We start from the raw sequence: 26290 nt of genomic DNA, 5'->3' as shown, positions 1-26290 counted from the left end.
GCTTCACGTCAGTCTTCCCAACCTGGGGGTCTGGCAATGGGAGGAGGAATTCCCAGAGAATCAGACTTTGAGGGTTAGCAGGATTTGATTACAGGACTTCAACAGGACTGGGGCAAACAGAGACTCCACTCTTGGAGGGAACACACAAAGTAGTGTGAGCATCAGGTCCCAGCGGGAAGGAGTAGTGAACCAATATGAGACTGAACCAGACCTACCTGCTAGTGTTGGAGGGTCTCCTGCAGAGGCGGGGGGCGGCTGTGGTTCACCATGGGAACAAGGACACTGGCAGCAGTTCTGGGAAATACTCCTTGGTGGGAGACCTCCCGGAGCACCAAAAAGCCTGTAGGCTCCAGTGCTGGGTTGCCCCAGGCCAAAAAAAACAGGGAGGGGACTCAGCCCCACCCATCAGCAGACAAGCAGATTAAAGTTTTACTGACCTCTGCCCACCAGATCAATACCCAGCTCTACCCACCACCAGTCCCTCCCATCAGGAAGCTTGCATAAGCCTCTTAGATAGCCTCATCCACCAGAGGGCAGACAGCAGAAGCAAGAAGAACTACAATCCTGAAGCCTGTGGAACGAAAACCACATTCACAGAAAGACAGACAAAATGAAAAGGCAGAGGACTAGGTAACAGATGAAGGAACAAGATAAAACCCCAGAAAAATGACTAAATGAAGTGGAGATAGGCAACCTTCCAGAAAAAGAATTCTGAATAATGAAAGGGAAGATGATGCAAGACCTTGGAAAAAGAATTGAGGCAAAGATCAAGAAGATGCAAGAAATGTTTAACAAAGACCTAGAAGAATTAAAGACCAAACAAACAGATGAACAATACAATAACCGAAATGAAAAATCCACCAGAAGGAATCAATAACAGAATAACTGAGGCAGAAGAATGGATAGGTTACCTGGATGACAGAATGGTGGAATTCACTGCTGCAGAACAGAATAAAGAAAAGAGAATGAAAAGAAATGAAGACAGACTAAGAGACCTCTGGGACAACATTAAACACACCAACATTCGCATTATAGGAGTCCCAGAAGGAGAAGAGAGAGAGAAAGGACACAAGAAAATACTTGAAGTGATTATAGTTGAAAACTTCCCGAACATGGGAAAGAAAATAGCCACCCAAGTCCAGGGAGTGCAGTGAGTCCCAGGCAGGGTAAACCCAAGGAGGAACATGCCGAGACACATAGTAATCAAACTGACAAAAATTAAAGACAAAGAAATATTACTAAAAGCAACAAGGGAAAAATGACAAATAACATACAAGGGAACTATCAAAAGGTTAACAGCTGATTTCTCAGCAGAAACTCTACAAGCCAGAAAGGAGTGGCACAATATATTTAAAGTGATGAAAGGGAAAAACCTACAACAAGATTACTCTACCAAGCAAGGATCTCATCCAGATATGATGAAGAAATCAAAAGCTTTACAGACAAGCAAAATCTAAGAGAGTTCAGCAACACCAAACCAGCTCTACAACAAATGCTAAAAGAACTTCTCCAAGGTCGAAACACAAGAGAAGAAAAGGACCTAAAAAACAAACCCAAAACACTTAAGAAAATGGTAATGGGAACATACATATCGGTAATCATCTTAAATATGAATGGATTAAATGCTCCAACCAAAAGACACAGGCTCACTGAATGGATACAAAAACAAGACTCATATATATGCTGTCTACAAGAGACCCACTTCAGACCTAGGGACACATACAGACTGAAAGTGAGGGGATGGAAAAAGATACTCCATGCAAATGGAAATCAAAAGAGAGCTGGAGTAGCAATACTCATAGCAGATAAAATAGACATTAAAATAAAGAATGTTACAAGAGACAAGGAAGGACACTACATAATGATCAGGGGATCAATCCAAGAAGAAGATATAAGATTTATAACTATATATGTACCCAACATAGAAGCACCTCAATACATAGGTAAATGGTAACAAACTATAAAAGAGGAAATAAATAGTAACACAATAATAGTGGGGAACACCTCACTTAGACCAAGGGACAGATAATCCAGACAGAACATTAATAAGGAAACACAACCTTTAAATGACACAATGGACCTGATAGATTAATTGATATTTATAGGACATTCCATCTGAAAACAGCAAATTACACTTTCTTCTCAATTGCACACAGAACATTCTCCAGGATAGATCACATCTTAGCTCACAAATCAAGCCTCAGTAAATTTAAGAAAATTGAAGTCATAGCAAGAATCTTTTCTGACCACAACACTAAGAGATTAGAAATCAGTTGAAGGGAAAAAAATGTAAAAAACACAAACACATGGAAGCTAAACCATATGTTACTAAATTACCAAGAGATCACTGAAGAAATCAAAGAGGAAATCAAAAAATACATAGAGACAAATGACAATGAAAACATGACAATCCAAAACCTATGCGGTGCAACAAAAGCATTTTTAAGAGGGAAGTTTATAGCAATGAAATCTTACCTCAAGAAACAAGAAAAATCTCAAATAAACAACCTAACCTTACACCTAAAGGAACTAGAGAAAGAAGAACAAGCAAAACTCAAAGTTAGTAGAAGGAAAGAAATCATAAAGATCAGACCAGAAATAAATGAAATAGAAACAAAGAAAACAATAGCAAAGATCAATAAAACTAAAATCTGGTTCTTTGAGAAGATAAAGTCGATAAACCTTTAGCCAGACTCATCAAGAAAAAGACAGAGAGGATTCAAATCAATAAAATTAGAAATGAAAAAGGAGAAGTTACAACGGACACCGCAGAAATACAAAGCATCCTAAGAGACTACTACAAGCAACTCTACGCCAGTAAAATGGACAACCTGGAGAAATGGACAAATTCTTAGAAAGGTATAACCTTCCAAGACTGAACCAGGAAGAAATAAAAAATGTGAACAGACCAATCACAAGTAGTGAAATTGAAACTTTGATTAAAAATCTTCCAACAAACCAAAGTCCAGGACCAGATGGCTTCACAGGTGACGTCTATCAAACATTTACAGAAGAGCTAACACCCATCCTTTCAAACTCTTCCAAAAAATTGCAGAGGAAGGAACACTCCCAAACTCTTCTACGAAGCCACCATCACCCTGATACCAAAATCAAAGACACTGCAAAAAAAGAAAATTACAGACTAATATAGAAAAATGAATATAGATGCAAAAATCCACAAAATACTAGCAAACAGAATCCAACAACACATTAAAAGTGTCATACATCTTCATCAAGCGGGATTTATCCCAGGAATGCTGGGATTCTTCAATATATGAAAATCAATTAATGCAATACACCATATTAACAAAGGGAAGAATAAAAACCATATGATCATCTTAATAGACGCAGAAAAAGCTTCTGACAAAATTAAACACCCATTTATGATAAAAACTCTCCAGAAGGTGGGCATAGAGGGAACCTACCTCAACATAAGAAAGGCCATATATGACAAACCCACAGCAAACATCATTCTCATTGGTGAAAAACTGAAAACATTCCTCCTAAGATCAGGAACAAGACATGATGTCCAGTCTCACCACTATTATTCAACATAGCTTTGGAGGTCCTAGCCATGGCAATCACAGAAGAAAAAGATATAAAAGAATACAAATTGGAAGAGAGAAGTAAAACTGTCACTGTTTGCAGATGACATGATACTATATGTAGAGAATCCTAAAGATGCCAGCAGAAAACTACTAGAGCTAATCAATAAATTTGGTAAAGTTGCAGGATACGAAATTAATGCACAGAAATCTCTTGGATTCCTATGCACTAACAACGAAAGATCAGAAAGAGAAATTAAGAAAACAATCCCATTCATCATTGCAACAAAAAGAATAAAACACCTAGGAATAAACCTACCTAAGGAGGTAAAAGATCTGTACTCAGAAAACTATGACCCTGATGAAAGAAATCAAAGGTAACACAAACAGATGGAGAGATATACCATGCTCTTGGATTGGAAGAACCAATGTTGTGAAAATGACTATACTACCCAAAGCAAGCTACAGATTCAATGCAATCCCTATCAAATTACCAATGGCATTTTTTACAGAACTAGAACAAAATATTTCACAATTTGTATGGAGACACAAAAGACCCCAAATAGCCAAAGCAATCTTAAGGGGAAAAAATGGAATTGGAGGAATCAGGCTCCCTGACTTCAGACTATACTACAAAGCTACAGTAATCAAGACAGTATGGTACTGGCAAAAAATAGAAATATAGATCAATGGAACAGGATAGAAAGCCCAGAGATAAACCCACACACTTATAAATGCACAATTAATCTATGGAAAAGGAGTCAAGGATATACAATGGAGAAAAGACAGTCTCTTCAATAAGTGGTCTGGGAAAACTGGACAGCTACATGTAAAAGAAAGAAATTAGAACACTCCCTAACACCATACACAAAAATAAACTCAAAATGGATTAAAGTCCTAAATGTAAGACCGGTCACCATAAAACTCTTAGAGGAAAACATAGGAAGAACACTCTCTGACATAAATCACAGCAAGATCTTTTTTGACCCACCTTCTAGAGAAATGGAAATAAAAACAAAAATAAACAAATGGGACCTAATGAAACTTACAAGCCTTTGCATAGCAAAGGAAACTATAAACAAGACAAAAAGACAACCCTTAGAATGGGAGAAAACATTTGCAAACGAATCAATGGACAATGGATGAATTGCCAAAATATAAAAACAACTCATGCAGTTCAATATTAAAAAAACAAACAACCCAATCAAAAAATGTGCAGAAGACCTAAACAGACATTTCTCCAAAGAAGACATACAGATGGCTGAGAGGCACATGAAAAGCTGCTCAACATCACTAATTATTAGAGAAATGCAAATCAAAACTACAATCACCTGACACTGGTTAGAATGGGCATCATCAGAAAATCTACAAACAACAAATGCTGGAGAGGGTGTGGAGATAAAGGAACCCTCTTGTACTGTTGGTGGGAATGTAAATTGATACAGCCACTATGGATAACAATATGGAGGTTCCTTAAAAAACTAAAAGTAGAATTACTATATGACCCAGCAATCCCACCTCTGGGCATATACCCAGAGAAAACCATAATTCAAAAAGACACATGCACCCCAATGTTCATTGCTGCACTATTTACAATAGCCAGGTCATGGAAGCAACCTAAATGCCCATCGACAGATGAATGGATAAAGAAGATGTGGTACATATATACAATGGAATATTACTCAGCCATAAAAAGGAACAAAATTGGGTCATTTGTAGAGACGTGGATGGACCTAGAGACCGTCATACAGAGTGAAGTAAGTCCGAAAGAGAAAAACAAAGATTGTATATTAACGTATATATGTGGAATCTAGAATAATGATACAGATGAACCAGTCTGTAGGCAGAAATAGAGACACAGAGGTAGAGAACAAATGTATGGACACCAAGGGGGGAAAGTAGGGGGGGCAGTGGCATTGGTGGGATGAATTGGGAGATTGTGTTTGACATATATATACTAATATGTATAAAATAGATAACTAATAAGAACCTGCTGTATAAAAATAAAATAAAATAAAATTCAAAAAAAAAAAAGGAAATACATTCACAGGCCAGATGCCATCAAAAAAAATAAAATTCGTGTTATGGAGTTATGGTGGACAAGGTACAAATGCAAGGCTCTAGTACGTGGCATATTATTTCTATAATTATTCTTAGTCTCTTAGGTATTCAAGAAATTATACCAATCAATTTACATTGGTTTTAACTTGTGATATAAATGAATTGTTATAAATTCTCTGTAAGGTAAATATTATCATATGCATTTTACAAATAAGAACATTGGTGCTGAAAAGTTTATGCAGGTTGTGCAATTTTAACTCAAGCCTATATAAATGGAAGGCTTATACTCTTTCTACGACTCCATATTTCTTCTGTCTAATACACTATGCTATGCCCAACAGGGTATACCATCTTCCTTTTGAAACTTTTCTGTCAGCTATTATGGCACTGAATTCTGCTGCTTTGCTCCTACTGCTCAAACACCTCTGTAGTCTTTATTTTTGATCCTGACTCTTCTGAATATAAGCATCTCACACATTTCTACCCTAAGAAGCCTCTGTTTTCTCCTCCTTTGTCTATCTTAACTCCAGCAACTTTAAATCATCAGTTTTCTATTGCCAGTTCTCTGAACTAAGTTTCTAGTTCTGCTTTGAGCTCCAGAACTAAAATCTCCAATTTTCTGTGAGATATCTCCATCTGATTGACTTGGGTTGGTCATGTCCACAACTACAACACGTGATAGCAAGGAAATAACACTCCCTTCATAAATAAGTTTCCCAAGAATGCCTGTCTCAGATTCCCTCATAAGAACCCTCAGACAGGCAATTATATACATTGCTTCCTGAGTCATTTTTTAAAATGAAAATAATGTTATGTATACTATGGCTATGTAAGATGTTAACATCAGAGAAGCTTCTTTTAAATCAATTGTCCAACCTTTCTACTGAATAAAAGTCTAAAATTAGTTAAAAATAAAAAAGTTAAGAAAAAGAAGTACAAAGTTTTTTAAAAAATAAAATAGTGTTTGAGCAGATCATGCCACTTTCCTCAAAATCCCCAGTGGCTTGCTTCCCTTAAAGCTAGAATAGAATCCAGTCCTTATCAGTGTGTTCCAGGTCCTGGATGATCTGACTTTGGTCACCTTGTCACTCTCACATCTACTATTCTCCTGAGTTGATCATATGCTTCTAGGCATACAGCCATCCCTTGGTGTCTGCAGGGGATTGGTTATAGGATCCCCCATGAATACCAAAACCTGCAAACGCTCAAGTCCTTTATTTAAAATGGCATATTATAGTCATCCCTCGGTATCTGTGGGTTCAGTAAATTCAACCTACCATGGATACAGAGCGCCAACTGTCCTAACATTATTGCTGTTTCTTACACATGCTAAGTTCATTCCTAACTCAAAACTTGCCATTCTGTCTACTTGGAAAGCTCTTTCTTCACATAATCACATAGTTTGCTATCTCTCTTTATTCAGTCATCTTCTCAAATATCACCTTTCTAGAGATGACTACTTTGATAATCATAACTAAAATAGCTTCCCATAACTGCCCATCTCTTATATTTTGTTTTCTATATAGCTTTTATAATTATCTGACATGATGTATCCTACATATTCTATCCTATACAGGAAGGTAAGTTTCCTGAGAATTGGAACTCTCTTCACAAGGGCAGGAACTTATTTCTTCAGCATCTGGAACAATTTCTGTCACCAGGTGAGTGTTCAATTAGTATTTGTTAAATCACTGAATTGAGACACACCTACATAAATAAACTAAATCCCAATGATTGTTCCTTCCTATAAGAGTAAAAACAATCTACTTGGAGGAAAAGGCATAAGGCACATTAAAAGCAATAAAAATATAAGTACCAACTATAAAGTTTCAACTTTATATTGTTAAATAACATATGCTATAGAAAGCCTAATTGTTAAATAACATATGCTAAGCCTAACTGCAAAATAACATATGCTATAGAAAATGTATTGTGTCCTTTTTGATGGGGATGTAGTGGGAGGGGGTGGGGGATGGCACAAAAATCTCTCAGGCTTCTGCAGTATGAAAATATTTTATTGAGGAAGTACTAAACTTAGACCTTACAAGACTGGTAAGATTCCTCTAGGTACACAGAAGTTGGAAGGGCATTCTAGATGAGGGATCTGGGAGGAAAATGGCATAGGAGAACGAACAGGAATGCAGAAAAAAGACCTGAGCTCCTGAACAGTCCTGGAAGTACAGAGAGTATAGACTGGTAGTTTAGATGACATGGCTGGAAGGGAGATTAAAGCCAAATTGAAAAGAGCTGTGAGTGTCTTTCATAAAAATTGTTTATATGTTCCCACCTGTCTATCCATTTAGTCTCTCATCCTCTAGGAATATTACCATCTATCCCAATATCATTAACATATAGCTGTAAAAACACCCTAACACAATGCTATAAACTGTCAAAATTTCATGCAGGTGAAATCCTACTAATAGCCTTATAAATTAGGTAATTGTCAAATAATATCCCCATAATACCACCAGCAGTATGGTAAGAACCTGACTTTCAAGTTGGGAAAGTACAACATGAAATGTTAATGACTTTTATAAAGTCATACTATAAATTATTTTATCTGCTTGTAAAAATGATTATATTGCCAACAAAACTAGAAAGAAAGGCAATACTATTATACGTAGCACACTACTTCACATTTTAGACTGTGTGGGACACATATCATACCTGTGGGTCTCTGTAAATTCTTTTGTACTAAAATTCTTCTCAGAGTACCGTCCATGGCCGCTTCTTCTATGTGGGAGTGGTCCCCAACAATCGTCCAGTACATCATCCTGAAGAGATAGGTCAAGTTGGTTAGCCTGGTGAATGTGCTTAGCCTGGTGAATGTGCTGTTACAACCAAAAACAGGGTCTCTTCAGACCCTGGGCATCAGAATCACCTTAGAGTCCCTGAAAATTGCCTGAAAAAGCAGATTTATGGACCCAACTCTAAACCTACAGAGTGAGTACCTCCAAGAGGGGGCCCCAGGAGTCAACAATGTAAAAGTCGTACCTATTCTCTAAAATTTGAGAGCCACTGTTTAATAGGCTCACTTGATAGGCAAAGTTCAATTTTGAAAATTTCCTTAAAATTTTAGAAGAAAAATATTTCTAACACTTGAAATTATCTTCTTATCATGACAGAATATTCATTTTACTATAGATGATGCATCAATATGCTTTTGTTTTTGATATAGTAACTATTTTCTCAGACATAAATAATTTTCTCACTTAGAAAACACCACATAACATAATTCTAGTAAGTAAACAGCAGTTGCCTCTTTTTACTCAGGATCTAATGATCCACTTTATGGGTGATTAGGAGTTTTATTTAACATTTTCCTATTTCCTTTTTGGTCATTGCTTATAAATAAAAAATAAGAGAGTAAAACAGGAAAAAAATCAAGCCAAGTAAAGGGAATATTTGTGTTAAATTGTTTAAATTTGTTTATATATATGCCTCCATTTTTTATTACCAGAAATAGCCCGTCACTAATATTCTACACTTAACTTGTTTAATATTATTTTTAATGTCTCAAAAATTCGATTTTAGATTAACTACAGTGGTTATGTTTTTCACATCAGTTTCATTAATCTGAATGCACACATAACATACACTAAATGTATAAAGTAGCAACTGTTCAGGAAGAATATATTTTGCACCACCATTTGGTGTGAAAAGGACATGCTTTTGTACAGAAGGAGTAGAGGGATTTTCAGAAGTCTTGTGAATCTATTATACGTTGAACACTCTTCCAGAAACAACACTACAGAGCATGGGTGGGACAATCTGTAAAAATGGATACTCATATCAAGAAATATAAATAACCAGTTCATTAACCTACCCTCTTTTAGGATTTACAGCAATAGCATAGGGTTCTCCAGCCATATTTGTTAAGAGTCTGGTGCAGTTGGGGCCATTCAGCTGTCCTACGTTGATAGAGTATCTCAGACTGGTCCAGTGAGTAGTGTAGTAACTGAACCAGTGCATTCTAGAATGGTCAGTCCAATAAATATTTCCGGCAACCCAGTCAACTGCAACGTCCCTGGGCCTTTTAAATTCAGGACACTAAAAGAAAACAAAACAACAAACCACAGTATTTTCAAAAGCAAATTGGCGGAGTTTTCTATATCTATACATTGAGATTGTTTGGGAATCTTCTTAACATGGTCAGGTGTTAATTGTTACATAGATTTTTTAAAATCCCCAACATACTTTATTTTATTTTTAGTTTTTATAGATGTATAATTTCACAAATCCTAAGTATACAACTCACTGGAGTTTTACCTGTCACTGCCCCTGTTTAACCACCACCCTACTAGAATACTTCCAGAATTGTAGAAGGTTCACTTGTGACCTCTCCCAGATAGTATTTCTCTTAGAATAAGCATAATCCTAACATCTAAATCACAGATTAGCTTAAACAAATCCACATAAACAGAATCATACTCTTTTATTCCTGACTTCTTCGACTCAACATCATGTTTGTGAAATATACCCATATTGGTGTGCATGTCAGTTATTAATTGCTTTTTATTTCTGGATAGTATTTCAGAATATGAAATATTATTCATGAATATATATCAATTTGTTTACCATTTTACTGGTAATATATATTTTGCTTGTTTACAATTTTAGGCCATTACAAACAAAATTATGAATATTCCTTTACGTGTCTTTTGGTGGACACAAACTCTCATTTCTCTTGAGTATTTAATAAGAAATAGAACGGTTGAGTCTTAAGATATACTTATGATTGCTTAAATAGATAGGGCTAGAATTTTTTTTTCAAAGAGTCTGTACCAATATTCACTCTTTTCAGGAATTTAAGAAAGTTCCAGTTGCTCTACATCCTTACCATATATAATTTGATTTAAAATTGAAACAGAAAGTTAATACAAATAGACACATTTAGAGAGATACTATATTTAAATGTCTTTTGAGGAAAGTTACAATCTCTGTAATTTATATTAAATCTGCTAGCTTGGATTTTCTGTGCAATAGTATATTACTGAAATATTGTGAGACAAAGGTAAGAGGGTTCATTGGGAATAGACAGCAAGGAAAATAACGTATGCTGTGCCCTTCAATTAACTTGATCACTTTGAGCAGGAACTAGTGTAGTAATCAATTTGACGTGGTCAGGTTTATTGTGCATAAACAAAAGTGAGAAGAAATTCTCAGGGGTATTATATCAAGAAAAGAAACAATTATTTGAAGGTCATTATAACTAGACATGTAGTCAATGTGTAAGAGCATTGTTAGGACCTGGTAAACAGTGGAAATATGGGTTTTTAACACATGACTGTTTCTTCTGTGATTTACCAGTGAACACATTTTATTAAAGAGTGGGCTTGGATTAAAAGAAAACAAACCAAACTTCTCAAAAAGAATGTGAGATGCCAAGAAACAGGAATTACAAGTCACTGTCTGTGGTGTGATTACTGAGATCTCAAAGAAGGAAAAATATGGATGAACTAAACACAGAACTCACAGAAATTTCTAATGACCTTTATTATCAATCTTTTCACTTATTGGTTTAAAAACTAAAATTATGAAATTTTACAGTAATCTACTTCTCAACTCTAATAAATACTCTCCATCTACCCAGTGATATCTCATAGCTAACTGAAATTAAATAAAAGCACTCTACAACATGGTCTAAACATGCCATATAAATAATATTCATAAATGGGTAGACTATAAAGATTTGTCCTAGCGAAATAACGAAATCATTTTCAAGTGTTCCAATATTATGTAAATTAATTGTAATTCTTTTTTTCTTCTGATTTGGCAGCACTTAAAAGTAAATATATCGGACAAGGGGAAGATGGCGGAAGAGTAAGACGCGGGGATCACCTTCCTCCTCACAGATACACAAGAAATACATCTACACATGGAATAACTCCTACAGAATGCCTACTGAACGCTGGCAGGAGACCTCAGACCTCCCAAAAGGCAAGAAAGTCCCCACGTACCTGGGTAGGGCAAAAGAAAAAAGAATAAACACAGACAAAAGGATAGGGACTGGACCTGCACCAGTGGGAGGGAGCCGTGAAGGAGGAAAGGTTTCCACACACTAGGAAGCCCCTTCGCGGGCGGAGACTGAGGGTGGCGGAGGGGGAAAGCTTCGGAGCCGCGGAGGAGAGCAACAGGGGTGCGGAGGGCAAAGCGGGGAGATTCCTGCACAGAGGATCAGTGCTGACCAGCAAACACCAGCCCGAGAGGTTTGTCTGCTCACACGCCGGGGCGGGCGGGGCTCGGAGCTGAGGCTCGGGCTTCAGGGAGAGGTCGGAGCGCAGGGAGAGAACTGGGGTTAGCTGCGTGAACACAGCCTGAAGAGGTTAGTGCACCACGGCTAGCCGGGAGGGAGTCCGGGAAAAGTCTGGACCTGCCGAAGAGGCAAGAGACTTTTTCTTCCCTCTTTGTTTCCTGGTATGCGAGGAGAGGGGATTAAGAGCGCTGCTTAAAGGAGCTCCAGAGACGGGCACGACCCGCGGCTAAAAGCGCGGACCCCAGAGACGGGCATGAGACACTAAGGCTGCTGCTGCCGCCACCAAGAAATCTCTGTGCAAGCACAGGTCACTATCCACACACCCCTTCCGGGGAGCCTGTGCAAACTGCCACTGCCAGGGTCCTGGGATCCAGGGACAACTTCTCCTGGAGAACACATCTCAGGCTGGTGCAACATCATGCAGGCCTCTGCCGCCGCAGGCTCACCCCGCACTCCGTACCCCTCCCTCGGCCTGAGTGAGCCAGAGTCCCCGAAGCACCCACTCCTTTAACCCCGTCCTGTCTGAGTGAAGAACAGACGCCCTCCAGCGACTACACGCAGAGGCGGGGCCAAATCCAAAGCTGAGCCCCGGGAGCTGTGAGAACAAAGAAGAGAAAGGGAAATCTCTCCCAGCAGCCTCAGAAGCAGCGGATTAAAGCTCCACAATCAACTTGATGTACCCTGCATCTGTAGAATACCTGAATAGACAACGAATCATCCCAAATTGAGGAGGTGGACTTTGAGAGCAAGATTTATGATTTTTTCCCCTTTTCCTCTTTTTGTGAGTGTGTATGTGTATGCCCCTGAGTGAGATTTTGTCTGTATAGCTTTCCTTCCACCATTTGTCCTAGGGTTCTATCCGTTCGCTTTTTTTTTCTTTAAAACATTTTTTCTTTTCTTAATAATTATTTTATATTTTAATAACTTTATTTTTTATCTTACTTTATTGTATTTTATCTTCTTTCTATCTTTCTTTCCCTCCCTCCTTCCCTTCCTTTCTCCCTTCTTCCTTCCTTCCTTCCTCCCTTCCTCCCTTCCTCCCTTTCTTCCTTTCTTTCTTTCTTTCTTTCTTTCTTTCTTTCTTTCTTTCTACTTTTTCTCCCTTTTATTCTGAACCGTGTGGATGAAAGGCTCTTGGTGCTGCAGTCAGGAGTCAGTGCTGTGCCTCTGAGGTGGGAGAGCCAACTTCAGGACACTGGTCCACAAGAGACCTCCCAGATCCACATAATATCAAATGGCAAAAATCTCCCAGAGATCTCCATCTCAACACCAGCACCCAGCTTCACTCAACGACCAGCAAGATATAGTGCTGGACACCCTATGCCAAACAACTGGCAAGAAAAGAACACAACACCACCCATTAGCAGAGAGGCTGCCTAAAATCATAATAAGTCCACAGACAACCCAAAACACACCAACAGACGTGGAACTGCCCACCAGAGAGACAAGATCCAGTCTCTTCCACCAGAACACAGGCACTAGTCCCCTCCACCAGGAAGCCTACACAACCCACTGAGCCAACTTTAGCCACTGGGGACAGACACCAAAAACAACGGGAACGATGAACCTGAAGCCTGCAAAAAAGAGATCCCAAACACAGTAAGATAAGCAAAATGAGAAGACAGAAAAACACACAGCAGATGAAGGAGCAAGATAAAAACCCACCAGACCTAGCAAATGAAGAGGAAATAGGCAGTCTACCTGAAAGAGAATTCAGAATAATGATAGTAAAGATGATCCAAAATCTGGAAATAGAATAGACAAAATGCAAGAAACATTTAACAAGGACCTAGAAGAACTAAAGATGAAACAAGCAACGATGAACAACACAATAAATGAAATTAAAAATACTCTAGATGGGATCAATAGCAGAATAACTGAGGCAGAAGAATGGATAAGTGACCTGGAAGATAAAATAGTGGAAATAACTACTGCAGAGCAGAATAAAGAAAAAAGAATGAAAAGAACTGAGGACAGTCTCAGAGACCTCTGGGACAACATTAAACACAACAACATTCGAATTATAGGGGTCCCAGAAGAAGAAGAGAAAAAGAAAGGGCCTTGAAAATATTTGAAGAAATTATAGTTGAAAACTTCCCTAATATGGGAAAGGAAATAGTTAATCAAGTCCAGGAAGCACAGAGAGTCCCATACAGGATAAATCCAAGGAGAAATATGCCAAGACACATATTAATCAAACTGTCAAAAATTAAATACAAAGAAAACATATTAAAAGCAGCAAGGGAAAAACAACAAATAACACACAAGGGACTCCCCATAAGGTTAACAGCTGATCTTTCAGCAGAAACTCTGCAAGCTAGAAGGGACTGGCAGGACATATTTAAAGTGATGAAGGAGAAAAACCTGCAACCAAGATTACTCTACCCAGCAAGGATCTCATTCAGATTCCATGCAGAAATCAAAACCTTTACAGACAAGCAAAAGCTGAGAGAGTTCAGCACCACCAAACCAGCTTTACAACAAATGCTAGAGGAACTTCTCTAGGCAAGAAACACAAGAGAAGGAAAATACCTAAAATAACGAACCTGAAACAATGAAGAAAACGGGAATAGGAACATACATATCGATAATTACCTTAAATGTAAACGGACTAAATGTTCCCACCAAAAGACACAGATTGGCTGAATGGATACAAAAACAAGACGCATATATATGCTGTCTACAAGAGACCCACTTCAGACCTAGGGACACATACAGACTTAAAGTAAGGGGATGGAAAAAGATATTCCATGCAAATGGAAACTAAAAGAAAGCTGGAGTAGCAATTCTCATATCACAAAAAATGGACTTTAAAGTAAAGACTATTACAAGAGACAACGAAGGACACTACATAATGATCAAGGGATCGATAGAAAAAGATATAACAATTGTAAATATTTATGCACCCAACATAGGAGTACCTCAATATATAAGGCAAACACTAACAGCCATAAAAGGGGAAATTGACAGTAACACAATCATAGTAGCAGACTTTAACACCCCACTTTCACCAATGGACAGATCATGCAAAATGAAAATAAATAAGGAAACACAAGCTTTAAATGATACATTAAACAAGATGTACTTAATTGATATTTATAGGACATTCCATCCAAAAACAACAGAATACACATTTTTCTCAAGTGCTCATGGATCATTCTCCAGGATAGATCATATCTTGGGTCACAAATCAAGCCTTGGTAAATTTAAGAAAATTGAAATTGTATCAAGTATCTTTTCTGACCACAATGCTATGAGACTAGATATCAATTACAGGAAAAGATGTGTAAAAAATACAAACACATGGATGCTAAACAATACACTACTTAATAATGAAGTGATTGCTCAAGAAATCAAAGAGGAAATCAAAAAATACCTAGAAACAAATGACAGTGAAAACACGATGACCCATTTGGGATGCAGCTAAAGCAGTTCTAAGAGGGAAGCTTATAGCAATACAATCCCACCTAAGAAACAGGAAACATCTCGAATAAACAACTTAACCTTGCACCTAAAGCAATTAGAGAAAGATGAACAAAAATACCCCAAAGTTAGCAGCAGGAAAGAAATCATAAAAATCAGATCAGAAATAAATGAAACAGAAATGAAGGAAACAATAGCAAAGATCAATAAAACTAAAAGCTGATTCTTTGAGAAGATAAACAAAATTGATAAACCATTAGCCAGACTCATCAAGAAAAAAAGGGAGAAGACTCAAATCAATAGAATTAGAAATGAAAAAGGAGAAGTAACAACTGACACTGCAGAAATACAAAAGATCATAAGAGATTACTACAAGCAATTCTTTGCCAATAAAATAGACAACCTGGAAGAAATGGACAAATTCTTAGAAATGCACAACCTGCCAAGACTGAATCAGGAAGAAATAGAAAATATGAACAGACCAATCACAAGCACTGAAATTGAAACTGTGATTAAAAATCTTCGAACAAACAAAAGCCCAGGACCAGATGACTTCACAGGCGAATTCTATCAAACATTTAGAGAAGAGCTAACACCTATCCTTCTAAAACTCTTCCAAAATACAGCAGAGGGAGGAACACTCCCAAATTCCTTCTACGAGGCCACCATCACCTTGATACCAAAACCAGACAAGGATGTCACAAAGAAAGAAAACTACAGGCCAATATCACTGATGAACATAGATGCAAAAATCTTCAACAAAAAACTAGCAAACATAATCCAACAGCACATTAAAAGGATCATACACCATGATCAAGTGGGGTTTATCCCAGGAATGCAAGGATTCTTCAATATATGCAAATCAATCAACGTGATACACCATATTAACAAATTGAAGGAGAAAAACCATATGATCATCTCAATACATGCAGAGAAAGCTTTTGACAAAATTCAACACCCATTTATGATAAAAACCCTGCAGAAAGTAGGCATAAAGGGAACTTTCCTCAACATAATAAAGGCCATATATGACAAACCCATAGCCAACATCATCCTCAATGGTGAAAAACTGAAAGCATTTCCACTAAGATCAGGAAGAAGACAAGGTTGCCCATTCTCATCACTCTTATTCAACATAGTTTTTGAAGTTTTAGCCACAGAAAATAGAGAAGAAAAGGAAATAAAAGGAATCCAAATCGGAAAAGAAGAAGTAAAGCTGTCACTGTTTGCAGATGACATGGTACTATACATAGAGAATCCTAAAGATGCTACCAGAAAACTACTAGAGCTAAACAATGAATTTGGTAAAGTAGCAGGATACAAAATTAATGCACAGAAATCTCTGGCATTCCTATACATTAGTGATGAAAAATCTGAAAGTGAAATCAAGAAAACACTCCCATTTACCATTGCAACAGAAAGAATAAAATATCTCGGAATAAACCTACCTAAGGAGACAAAAGACCTGTATGCAGAAAATTATAAGACACTGATGAAAGAAATTAAAGATGATACAAATAGATGGAGAAATATACCATGTTCTTCGATTGGAAGAATCAACATTGTGAAAATGACTCTACTACCCAAAGCAATCTACAGATTCAATGCAATCCCTATCAAATTACCACTGGCATTTTTCACAGAACTAGAACAAAAAATTTCACAATTTGTATGGAAACACAAAAGACCCCGAATAGCCAAAGCAATCTTGAAAACAAAAAACGGAGCTGGAGGAATCAGGCTCCCTGACTTCAGACTATACTACAAAGCTACATTAATCAAGACAGTATGGTACTGGCACAAAACAGAAAGATAGATCAATGGAACAGGATAGAAAGCCCAGAGATAAACCCACGCACATATGGTCACCTTATCTTTGATAAAGGAGGCAGGAATGTACAATGGAGAATAGACAGCCTCTTCAATAAGTGGTGCTGGGAAAACTGGGCAGGTACATGTAAAAGTATGAGATTAGATCACTCCCTAACACCATACACAAAAATAAATTCAGAATGGATTAAAGACGTAAATGTAAGGCCAGAAACTATCAAACTCTTAGAGGAAAAGATAGGCAGAACACTCTATGACATAAATCACAGCAAGATCCTTTTTGACCCACATCCTAGAGAAATGGAAATAAAAACAAAAATAAACAAATGGGACCTAATGAAACTTCAAAGCTTTTGCAGAGCAAAGGAAACCATAAAGAAGACCAAAAGACAACCCTCAGAATGGGAGAAAATATTTGCAAATGAAGCAACTGACAAAGGATTAATCTCCAAAATTTACATGCAGCTCAATAACAAAAAAACAAACAACCCAATCCAAAAATGGGCAGAAGACCTAAATAGACATTTCTCCAAAGAAGTTATACAGACTGCCAACAAACACATGAAAGAATGTTCAACATCATTAATCATTAGAGAAATGCAAATGAAAACTACAATGAGATATCATCTCACACCAGTCAGAATGTCCATCATCAAAAAATCTAGAAACAATAAATGCTGGAGAGGGTGTGGAGAAAAGGGAACACTCTTGCAGTGATGGTGGGAATATGAATTGGTATCTCCACTATGGAGAACAGTATGGAGGTTCCTTAAAAAACTACAAATAGAATGACCATATGACCCAGCAATCCCACTACTGGGCATATACCCTGAGAAAACCATAATTCAAAAAGAGTCATGTACTGAAATGTTCATTGCAGCTCTATTTACAATAGCCCGGAGATGGAAACAACCTAAGTGTCCATCATCGGATGAATGGATAAAGAAGATGTGGCACATATATACAATGGAATATTACTCAGCCATTAAAAGAAACAAAATTGAGCTATTTGTAATGAGGTGGATGGACCTAGAGTCTGTCATACAGAGTGAAATAAGTCAGAAAGAGAAAGACAAATACCATATGCTAACACATATATATGGAAGTTAAGAAAAAAAAAATGACATGAAGAACCTAGGGGTAAGACAGGAATAAAGACACAGACCTACAAGAGAATGGACTTGAGGATATGGGGAGGGGGAAGGGTAAGCTGTGACAAAGTGAGAGAGTGGCATGGACATATATACACTACCAAACGTAAAATAGATAGATGGTGGGAAGCAGCCGCATAGCACAGGGAGACCAGCTCGGTGCTTTGTGACCACCTAGAAGGGTGGGATAGGGAGGGTGGGAGGGAGGGAGACGCAAGAGAGAAGAGATATGGGAACATATGTGTATGTATAACTGATTCACTTTGTTATAAAGCAGAAACTAACGAACCATTGTAAAGCAATTATACTTCAATAAAGATGTAGAAAAAAATGATTTTAGCAATAAAAAAAAAGTAAATATATCAAGTGGTATGGGGCTTGTCAGTATAAGTCATAAATTTATACAGATGAAAGACAATGGGAAAATATAACCATTATAATCTGTGTAAAGCCTGCTGGAGCATATTATCATTTTTTAATACCACTAGAGCAATCTTTTAGCATGCAGAAATATGATATCAGTTGTCTAGCATGAACATAGAAAAATACCTATTTTGGCTTTATCAGATGTTAATATACATACATAATTTTCTATCCTATCGGTATTGTTGCTAAAATAGGACATGTTTTATGCAAAGCTTCACTTTTTTGAATTTAAGATTTTTATTTTATTTCACTCATGCTCAAAATTGGGCTGATTATCTTTCCATTCTATATTTCTACACCTGGACTGCTGACAATTAAAACCTCAGATTCCTAATGATCACAGAACATTCAGAAGTTTGATTTTGTGATAGTTTTTCAGGTAAGCTGGCTGGTGAAAATTCTATTAATGGTGAATTCCAGAAGGATATATCAAACTTAGGTCACATTCCTAGAGTGAAGAATATGGCTTAAGGAAAGGGAAAAATGTTACTTTTCAATGCTGAGCATAAGAGATGCTGAAGAGTTATAGAGTCATTTAAATCTATACAGTTATCCTCTGGTTCCTTGATCAAGGAATCCCTAATGTCATTCTGGTATCAACTAAAGTAGTTAGAATATGGTATAAAGGATGGTCATGCCCAATAAATTCAACCTAAACTCATGAATCATCAGTGACAAGATGATTCTCAGAGAATAATGGCAGCAGGGTGAAGATGTTACTAGGTGTTCATCCTCAGTGACTCATAACATACTGAATGCTCAATTATTCTCAACACTGAAAAGAGAAGAATTGAACAGAAGAAGAAGAACAACAACAAGAGACAGCAATAGGATGGTCTTATTATTAAGGAAACTGTCGCAAAATTAGGAAATCACCTCTATAGTGAGTTCTATAGGAAATAAATAATCCCTTTCTATTGCTCACTACTTGACCAGGATTGTGAATAGCATTAGCCATCTAAAAGGGATTCTCATATTGAATGAGTGTTGGTTGGAGAGTGGCAGGCAAATTCCTGTTGGCTCTTATGGAGAAGTTCAAAATCAAGCAGGTACATACAAAAAGTGGGAAAACACAGAAAAAGTAAACTGAGGTTCTTGGCATCGAGTGGAGACTGACATGAAAAACAGAAACAGATAGTTAAGCCATTTGTCTCTAAAGAGACTGAAAACAAAACAACCAAACACATTAGGTTGGAAATAAGAAGAAAACATGAAACTCTCATTTGCCCCTTTGGCTAGCACTCTAGACAGACAGACCAAAGAACTAGAGACACTAATGAGATATGTCATGTTTAAGAGACTGCAGAGGCGTGTGGTTACCCAGACAACAAAAGGCATTGCTCATATTTTTGCACAAAGTAGAAGACAAATTTTGACTGCTTCCTCCAGACAGATGATTTCTTTCCTAATAAGCTCTCTAAATACAAAGCCAAAGTTTTGAGTCCTGAGGCATTCTTCTTCATAGAGATATATTAGTCGAATGAATGAAATGCTTAAAATCTTACAGAAAAAATGGCAGCTTGATTGTAACAAAATCAGAGGTTACTGCTTTAAACTACCAGTCCTTTACAGCTATGGATTGTAATGTATCTGGCACAATTCCAGCTTCAGTAAACTAAAGATATGTCTTTATATATATATGTCTTTATATATAAATGCTGAAGGCATTTGTTTTAAATCAAGGAAAGAGGAAAATCTATGAAAGGAGAATGAAAACATTCAAGCCATGGAAATGCTATCTTCTGTAAAACAAAATTCCTATAGTTAGCAATATAATTTAAGAAAATATAGTTAACACAAGGATAGATTGAAGTGGTCACATATTTCATTTGTTCGTGATTTTTCATCTTTGTGTATATCTAAGAAAAGAAAATTCAGTTGATTTTGCTGAAGTTAATTATCTCCTGATGCAATGCTAGTAAAACAAAGATGTGAAGACACTGTAAAGAACTTGTGCTTGTGTGGTGGGGGGAGTCCACATTCAATAGACAACATCCTGAAAAGACCCAGATTTGTCTTTGGGTTACAGGGTCAATATTGTATGTGATTTTATTGTTTTTTAACATGCTCAGTGTTCTTTAAACTTATTTGTTATGATTTACCACCCACCCTCCATAAAAAGCAAAACCCACTCTCAAAACCTTCATTCACACTACCAGCTAAACAAAAGATATCATGGAAGACTGGAAAGCACACAACATTTAAAACTTGGTTTAAGAGCCAGTCCTAGTTTCTCTATAAATTATGTGGCACATAAAAATAAAGGATTTGGATTAGATGATCTGTTAAAGTCTTTAGCTTCTAAACACAAAATTATATAACAGTTTAAAACATTATCCATTCTTTACAAATCTTAAGAATGCATATAATGCTAAATATGAATTTTCATGCATTAGTCAGTAAGTGAAAAATTTGTTGATACTTATGAGGGCAATTTTGACATCATCTCCCTATGTGAAAGACCTGGAATTAAGAAAGCAAGGTGCCTTCTGATGTTTACAGTTTAACCAAGCACAATAGCTGAGATGTAAGGCAGAACTATCTGAAAGCAGAGATTGCAAAATGGTACACTGAGGACTAAATTTAAGTTAAAGTTAAAAAAAAACCTATTAAGTAGATTCTAACTTTAAAATTAAGAAGATATCACTTTAACAAATTAAACTTTTTCTTTCTTAAAAATTAAGGATAAATAAGGTAGTATATCAAAAGCAGGCCAACATTCCAGAGTAGCAGAGTCAATCAGCTGCTTCTGTTTTAATGAGATACATCTTCAGTTTGCCTCTCTCACCTGGATCCCTAATGTTCTGTCCAACCTGTTTCACTCATTTAACTTACCTATATAGCTGGTTTGCAACCCATGCCTTAAAGAGACAAAAGAATTCAACTTTAATGAATAAATCATGTATCTATAAGAAAGGGGGTTAAAACAGCAATAAACACATGGAAAAAGAAAAGTCAGAGAAACAAATGTTGAGAGTGTGTCTCCAGAGTCATTAGGTAGGCATCTTGTAGATAAACTGCAATACTTATGTAGCAGATATATAAATGTGTATGTATATATATATGAATATGTACACATAAATTGGGCCCTTATAGTTCAATGTCTCTCCATCAAGTTCATTCAAATTATGAATATGTAAGTGTATGTGTACATATACATAATACTGAATTTTATATATCATTTTCTTTCCTGCTTCATTAACATTAGTTTCCTGCTGTTTCATTATACCCTAGATACACTAGCAATCCATTTTCTTTTTTTTTTGAATTTTATTTTATTTTTTATACAGCAGGCTCTTATTAGTTATCTATTTTATACATATTAGTGTATATATTCAATCAAAATCTCCCAATTCATCCCACCACCACCACCCCCCATTGGAGTCCATATGTTTGTTGTCTACATCTGTGTTTCTATCTCTGCCTTGCAAACTGGTTCATCTGTACTATTTTTCTAGATTCCACATATATCCATTAATATACGATATTTGTTTTTCTCTTTCTGACTTACTTCACTCTGTGTGACAGTCTCTAGATCCACCCAAGTCTCTACAAATGACCCAATTTCATTCCTTTTTATGGCTGAGTAATATTCCATTGTATATATGTTCCACATCTCCTTTATTCATTCATCTGTCGATGGGCATTTAGGTTGCTTCCATGTCCTGGCTATTGTAAATAGTGCTGCAATGAACACTAGGGTGCATGTGTCTGTTTGAATTATGGTTTTCTCTGGGTATATGCCCAGTAGTGGGATTGCTGGGTCATATGGTAGTTCTATTTTTACTTTTTTAAGGAACCTCCATACTGTTCTCCATAGTGGCTGTATCAATTTACATTCCCACCAACAGTGCAAGAGGGTTCCCTTTTCTCCACACCCTCTCCAGCATTTGTTGTTTGTAGATTTTCTGATGATGCCCATAGTAATCCATTTTCTAAGTCTAAACAGAATGTGAAATAATAATGAGGTCACCTTTTAGGCTACTTCCTGGGCATACAATTGACATTCTCCAGATGGTAGTCAGCCTTTTTGTGAGTTTGTGCTTTCAAACATTAACAGTTAGTTCAGTTAGGCCTTTTGGAAGACCTGAAAGCACATTATGTAGGCTGAGATCTCTAATACCTAAACCAGACCAAGACCAATCTCAATTATCACAATAATAATAAAAGTGATGTCTTCTTAATAAAGGAACTTTGATTCATTAGGGTAATTAAGGGAGGCAGAGAAAATAATGCATATTATAATTGTGAAGTTGCAGTCTTGTAAATGAAGCATGATCTATTTATGGCTAGAAAAAAATGTGGGTGTATATGTGAATATTCATGGGTGTGAAAGAAGATGGGAGGGGCGTGGTAGGAGATGAGTCTAAACATCATGGAGAGACTTGTAAAACAATGATTTTTCAATGGAAATCCATTTGAATGTTTTAAGTAGGGAGATATGATGATGAGTTTAATGTTCTAAGATTATTTTGGCTATGGTGTGAAGAATGGCTTGGGGATGGGCACCAAGGAGATACAGGAAATTCAGAGGAGGCTTACTCAATGGACTCCAGAGGGGAGGATACAGGAAATTCAGAGAAGGCTTATTCAATGGACTCCAGAGGGGAGAATGTGAAAGTTTAATCTAGGCTTTTGTGAGACAAAAGTGGAAAAAATGGGATATATCTGGAGATAAAAATATTTAAACTTGGATGAATACCAAGGATGAAAAGAATAACTTGTAAAGGATAACTTTCAAGACTGACAAGCTATTGCCATGTCTCTTCAAGATTTTCAATTAATTTATTGCTTCTAGTTTAAAAAATATGACCTACTTTATGACAAGGTCTGTTCTAGATGCTAGGATTACAGTAGGGGAAAAAAAAAATCTTCAAGATTTTCAATTAATTTATTGCTTCTAGTTTAAAAAATATGACCTACTTTATGACAAGGTCTGTTCTAGATGCTAGGATTACAGTAGGGGAAAAAAAAAACAAAAAACCTGCCATCTGGGAATTTATTCATAGCAAGGTGAGGTAGACAATAGATAATAAACATAATAAATGAATAAAATATATGGCAGTGAAAAAAGATAAGTATTATGGAAATGAAAAAGAGCAAGGCATTGAAGATCCCAGGATGGGAATGGGGCAGTAGATTGCAATCATCAATAAGTTATGTATTCAGAAGATGACATTTGAACAAAGACTTGAAGGAGTTCAGGAATTGAGTCATGTAGGATATCTGGCTGAAGAACATTTTAGGCCAAGAGAACATTTCAGGAATGGCCTTACATTAGTAGGTACTGATGGGTTTCAGAAATAGCAAAGCTTCTCTGGAGAAGAGTGAGTAAGGGGGAAAGTAGTAGAAGATAAAGTCAGAGAAGTAACAGGAGACCAGATCTTTTAAACCCTTGTAAGATATTATGAGAATTTCAGTCTTTTCAGTGGGAAACAACTGGATATTTCTGATTTGAGATGTGATATAATCTGATTTATGTTTTATATGGAGCAGTCTGGCTACTGTTTTGTGAGTAATAATGATAGCAAGGAGACCAATTAGGAGGGTATTGCACTAATTCAGAAGAAAGACAATGGTGGCTCAAAACTAGTTCCTTGCAGTCAAGCTGACGTAAGGTATTCAGCTCCTGGGCATACCTTGAAAGTAGACTCAATAGTATTGCCTGATTTTGGAGTTATGAGAAAAGCAGAGGGGCCAAAAATGACTCTAAGATTTTTACTCTGAGCACCTGGAAAATGGAGTTGCCATTGAATGAGATTGGGGAAGCAGATTTTGTGGATCATATGAATAGTTTATTTTTAGGCATGCTCCACTGGGGATTTTATTTTTTAAACATCCAAAAGGAAAACCAAAGCAAGCAGTTGGACAGAGCCTGGTATCAATTAGGCAATTGTTAGCATGTGGTTATATGTTAAACCATGAAACAATATGAACTCTACAAGGAAGTGAGGAAAGACAGAAAGAAGAGGATCAAGGTCTGAGCCTGGGGCATTCCAATGTTAAGAGGGAAGGAGAAAAGGATCTAGCAAAAGAGACTGAGAGGTGAGGAAAAAAAGAGAGAACAATAAAAGAAAAACTATACTGATGATTCATCTTAAAACTATTTTGTATTACAGGGTTATTATTACATCAAGTGAAGTAACAAACAAAACATCGACTTAAAGTTTAACTGGAAAGACTGATACTGCTACTATGAAGAGAAAGCTTTCTCAACTCTGACACTACTGACATTTTGGTAAGAATAACTCCTTGTGAGAAACTAATTTATGTATTGTAGGGTGTTAGGCATTTCCCCTGGCCTCTACTCACTTGATACCAGCAGCACTCCCCAGTTGTGACAATCAAAAATATCTTCAGACATTACCAAATGTCCCCTGGGGTGAAAGATCATCCCCAGTGGAGAACCACTGATTGTAGAACCACTAAGTGCTCTCTGATGTCTGCTTCCTCCATGACTCTAAGCATTTGTCTAGGTCTTTTAATGAATCTCTGTCTCCAAATTTATTGAACACTTCTTTATCTTCCTTTACTTGATCTTTCGGCAGTACTCTAGAAATATAACTCCAAATTCTTTTTCAAAACACATTCTTCTCTTAGTTTTTGTGACTCTACATTCTAGTTTTCTCCTAATGTGCTGGGCACTCTTTGTCATCATTTTAATCTAGCCTCAGAGCTTCGTTCCAGTCCCCTCTTTACTTCCCCTGGTAATCTAACCTGGCTTCATGGTTTTAGATGTCTCCTCTATTTTTCTATTCTTTAATGTAAATCTCCAGTCCAGAGATTTAAGATAAAGCCTTGAATACATCACTGACTAACTGACATCTCGCTTGGATCTCTTACAGGTATCTGACTTAACATGACTAAAACTGAACCCACAGTTTACCATTTTCAGTATCCATCAAATTATAGAATCCGGAAACTCAGGTGTCAGTCTGCAGTCCTTCCTGTCCTCATTTTTCACATTCATTTTATTTGCAAACATTTTTCCTTAAAATTCTACTCACTACCCTCCATTTCACTGAGACTACAATAGTGCAACATACCACCATTTCTAATTGGGAGCATAGTCCTCCTATGTGGTCTCCTTCTGTTCCAGTCTTTTCTCCCACCAGATCCATTCTCCACATAAAAAGTGAAATAGTTGTCTTAGATATAAATAAGATGGCATTACTTCCTTCTCATCTCTTAGGTCTTAGCTCAAAATCTCCTTTCTTCAAATGTGCCTTTATTGATCATCTTACTCAAAACCTACAACGTTTAAGTTTTTCTCTCTAAGCCCAGTTTTTATTCCCCTCAATACACTTTTCAAAACCAGACATTTTTTTGTATTTATTTATTTATTAGTTTACTTGACTTTGTCTTCATTCCACAGAATATAAACTTCATGAGGACAAGATTCTATTATCTTTATTGTATCCTAAGAACCCAACACCAAACCAAACAAACAGAACTCTTTAAATAAAGCTATGGGTATGATTGAATAAAACTTGACTGGTTCACCTTAAAATGCTATACAATCTGATCAATAACTTAGTCAGTATTATTAATTATATAATCATATGTTTTATATGGTCTTATAAGATTTATGTTCAGTA

Source organism: Delphinapterus leucas, chromosome 8 (assembly GCF_059928025.1).
Source record: "Delphinapterus leucas isolate spDelLeu-1000000601 "Yukka" chromosome 8, BTC_Dleu_Yukka2, whole genome shotgun sequence".
NCBI lineage: Eukaryota > Metazoa > Chordata > Mammalia > Artiodactyla > Monodontidae > Delphinapterus > Delphinapterus leucas.
The sequence above is the reverse complement of the archived record's forward strand: the minus strand, read 5'-3'. Positions refer to the sequence as shown.